Source organism: Cebus imitator, unplaced genomic scaffold, assembly GCF_001604975.1.
Source record: "Cebus imitator isolate Cc_AM_T3 unplaced genomic scaffold, Cebus_imitator-1.0 Scaffold25, whole genome shotgun sequence".
Taxonomy (NCBI): Eukaryota; Metazoa; Chordata; class Mammalia; order Primates; family Cebidae; genus Cebus; species Cebus imitator.
This window is the reverse complement of record NW_016107340.1, coordinates 5,492,135-5,496,052: the sequence shown is the minus strand read 5'-3', so window position 1 is coordinate 5,496,052 and position 3,918 is coordinate 5,492,135. Positions and strand designations below refer to the sequence as shown.

Below are 3,918 nucleotides of genomic sequence, written 5' to 3'. Positions count from 1 at the left end.
CTAAGTGGCCTGTTAATGCCAAAGAGTAGCATTTCCAAATGAAGAGATTGGGAGTAAATAAAAGCGAAGTGTTACCATCTACAGTCCCTCAATTTTAACTGCACGTCACTCAAAGCAGATCTCTTTAATTTGCAGCATCGATAGACGCCATGCTCTTAGAACGATTAAAACAAAACAAAAAGGAGGTAAGACGGGCGTTTCAGAACACTTTTTACTTTGGTGCAAGTTGCACGCAGTTCCCTTTTCTTGCGCCCTTCACCTCCAACTTCGTTTCCCCAACTCCTTTACCCTCCCACCACCGAGGCCCTCCGGCTACAGCCCCAAACTGAGTATCAAGGGGTTACCCTGGGTTTGGAAACTTTGGAAACTTCCCCCATGTGGGAGGGAAAGGACTTCATTCCCAGTGCTTCTGGCCCTTGCCCAGCGGGGAGTCCCGCAGGGGGGTGTAAGCCAAGGGTTCCAGGTGCAGCCCTGCGTTCCGTACACCTATCCCGCCCGGGCCAGCGGAGGCAGCGGGCGCTCCAGTCCGCTCTCCGGAACTCCAGTTCCTGATTTCCTCGGAAGCTGCGGGGCCGAGAGGGAGGGGCTCCTGTGTGAGCGTGAGGATTTGAATGAGAAAGCAGGTTGTGGCGGCGGCGCCCGTCTCCTCCCCGCTGGTCTCGGGGCTTCTGCTGGGTAGCGGGGAGAAGTGCTCTTCTAGGGGCGCTTTTCTCGCCCTCGGTGGGGGTTTGGAGTTGGAGTCGCAGGGGCCAATAACTCATCACTCCAGCACTTCGGAGGTGGCTCCCCGTACCACGGACTCCGAGGAGTCCTTCTTCTACTGAACACTCAAAGCTGAGGAGGTCAGTGCTTTCGGGGGAAGGAGGCGGCGCGGGAGAGGAGGGAGTGTGCAGGAAAAAGAGGACTGGCACGCCAGTCCCACGAGAGAGTGAGCAGGTGGCCCGAGTTCCTCCCTCGCCAGCCACGGCAGCGACACGCCTCTTTAGTACTGTGTGAGTGCCGTGCGTGGAACTGGCCCCAGCTGCTCTTAGGGGTCCCATAATTCAGAAGGATGTGGGGGGGGTGTGTCCGCGAAAGAATGTAACTCTCGGGTCCCTTGCGGTGGTGGTGGGGGGCGTTTCGCCCGGTGGAAGGGTGAAGCATCGCTGCGGGATGCCTCGCCCCCACACGGGGTCCCGGGAGCCTCTCTCCGCCCGCCAGACGCCGCCAGCAGAGCAGGTCCGCGTTTCCCAGCAAGGGGAGTGCGGCGTCCGTTACACTGGGGCGTCTCACAGCTTTTCTCACAGCTTTTCCTGCGCTCGCTGACCCTGCTCAGGACCCTCTCAGAAAAGACTCGGTGTGCTCAGCGCGAGGAGGATATACTCCATTGCACTTCCCTGGGACGAGGAGCGTCTGAGCGGCGCGGGGTGGTGGAGGCAAACCCCGGGTCTCCGGGCGGTGCGCTCTGCGGCTGCGCGGCGTTTCCTTGGCTACTGAGCCGCGGGTCCTAGACGCCACCCTGCGCGCCCCAAAGCCCAGTTCCCTGTTGAGCGTCTGCGGCGCCCTCTCCCCTCCTTCCCGAGGCTTTTTCCGTTTGTTTCCTTTTGGGCATCAATTTGTGATCACATTTTGATGTTGGGAGTTCAGCATTAAGGCAATAGCCAACTAAATTAAAAAAAAAAACAACTTTCCCCTTCCCTTGTTACCGTTTTGATCACAGACAGAAGAAAATCGTGAGAGATTGCTTGTTAGGGCAGCAATTGAAATCCCCCTCTCCTCTATTCCGTAAAAGTGGAGACGAATAAAAGATTTACTTCCTGGTAAGGAGTTAAAAAATTCAGTCAAGTGATTGTTCTTGAGCGTTGCAAGGACAAATCTGTGCCTCCTAACCCAGGTGAAGTCCAGGGCTTGTACCCAGCAGCACCCATGTCCTGTTTATTGGCATGTTTATGACAAGGAGATGCGCTGCAAAAGGGACCAGAGTATAATGTCAATGAAAAGAAACAAAGGCTTTCCTAGAAGTGGCGGTTGTTTTTTTTCAGTTGCCTCTGCATTTTGGTCACCTTTGGGGTTAAAATCTGCTGAGAATGCTTCAAGAAGCCTTAAGAGAAGCCAGTTTTCTCAAGCTTACTGTTGGGAGTCATTTTCTCTTTCTTTTTTTTTTTTTTTGTTTGTGTTTTTTTTTATGTTTGTTTTTGAGATGGAGTCTGGCTCTGTCGCCAAGCTGGATGCAATCTTGGCTCACTGCAACCTTCGCCTCCTGGGTTCAAGTGATTCTCCTGTCTCAGCCTCCATAGTAGCTGGGATTACAGGCTGCCGCCACCATGCCCAGGTATTTTTTGTATTTTTAGTAGAGCTGGGGTTTTGCCATGTTGGCCAGTCTGGTCTCAAACTCCTGACCTCAGGTGGTCTACCTCAGCCTCCCAAAGTGCTGGGATTACAGGCGTGAGCCACCGCGTCCGGGCCACGAGAGTCATTTTCATTTTCATAAAATTGTGGATCTTGACAGCCCTATCCCCTCTTTTAAATTCCATTTGTTTACATACAGCCCAGCATTTGGCAAAAGTACACATCTTAAAGGGTATGTAGAAGGAGTGGTAGCTTCTTGCTTATTTTTCTTAAACTACATCAATACTCGGCAGCATGATTGGTACCTAGTGCTATTAAACATTGATTAGAATTAACATAACTGCTAATACAAATTTAAAATGGAGTTATTCTTCTTGGGATAAAGTGTGGCATAAAATACCTTGGATGAAGTAATATGTGAGCACTGGCTTGCTGCATACCAGTTTCAAGCAATTTGTTTTCAAGAATAGCGAGTGTTTATTTGTGGTAGATGTTTTAAGATAATATCCTCCTGCCATCAGCAAATGAAATCAGAAAATGAAACTGCTTTTCAAATGATTAGCGAGTAATGTGCTGTTAAAGTTCTCTCCCATCTCATTTGTCATAAATGCTTAGACATTCCATCTAGCTCAAATGTTTAAAAAAAGTCCAACTGAGTTTTTCACCTTTTTCTTATGTTTAGAAAAACAGAAAAACTCTTAATTTTCAGGTTCAGATACTTTGTGACCCTATTTGGTGGCTTGTAACTGGCTCCAATTCCCTAATTCTCAGTGACATGTGTTTCTTCTGGTTCCAGGAGGTAAACTGCAGTTTTAACAGATCATGGGATAATGAGACTGGCAGTACCTGGGGAGGTGGGGGAGAGGCAATGAGGAGACAAAGGGAGGGAAGGCTGTTGGGCAGAGTGAGGATTTACAGTTGCACCAGATTCGTAATAAAATCTGTTTAAAGTCATTGCTTCAGTTTGATGCATTTTCCCACATCATCAACTTCAATTAAATTTATTTTAAAAAATCAGTCTTCCAGTTATAGGGATAGTATTGTAAACATAGAATATGATAAAAGTGCTTCTAGTTAGGGTGCCATAATGCAAAATACTGTGAAAATTCTTAATGAAATGTTTTTTACTTAATTTTTTAGTCAACAAATGTTTATTGAGAACTTATATAACAGGGAAGATGAATAAATCCAGATTTCTGTTTTGAATGAACTAAGAGCTGTGAGTCCTGAAATAATTCTAATACCACTTCAGATGTTCAGGGTGAGGATACTACCTTTGTTACTCTTAAGGGGATCAATTGATTTGGTGTTAATCACTCAGACTTGCAGATTCAGAAATAAATGCTGAAACTTTGAGTAATTTATATAAGGCTTTATATCTAGGATAAGAAGCATTATGTGCACCTATTTGCTTACATTTTTGTATTACAAACTCTACCCTAAAACTTGTAGTCTTGGCAAGTGCAGCACTGAGTTTAGAACAAACAGAAACCCTGTAATTCTCAGGTTTCTTAGATGAAGATAAGGTGAGTGATTCAGTAATCCTTTGTTCTGGCTGTGTTTCATGACATAATGAACCTTCTGCAGCTC

General features: G+C 47.2%; 1 protein-coding gene across 6 annotated transcripts in view; it reads left to right on the top strand.

Annotated features, from left to right (window-relative positions):
- The first annotated feature begins 452 nt into the window (after positions 1-452).
- Positions 453-3,918, top strand: part of PLCH1 (phospholipase C eta 1) — a 246,046-nt gene continuing 242,580 nt past the window's right edge. For 4 of the 6 annotated variants that reach the window (XM_037736464.1, XM_017522917.2, XM_037736467.1 and 1 more), the window contains exon 1: positions 582-842. The gene's annotated coding sequence lies outside the window, so the exon portion shown is untranslated. Of the gene's footprint in view, positions 843-3,918 lie in introns of all 6 variants that reach the window. The other 2 variants (XM_037736470.1, XM_037736471.1) reach the window with 1 other exon arrangement.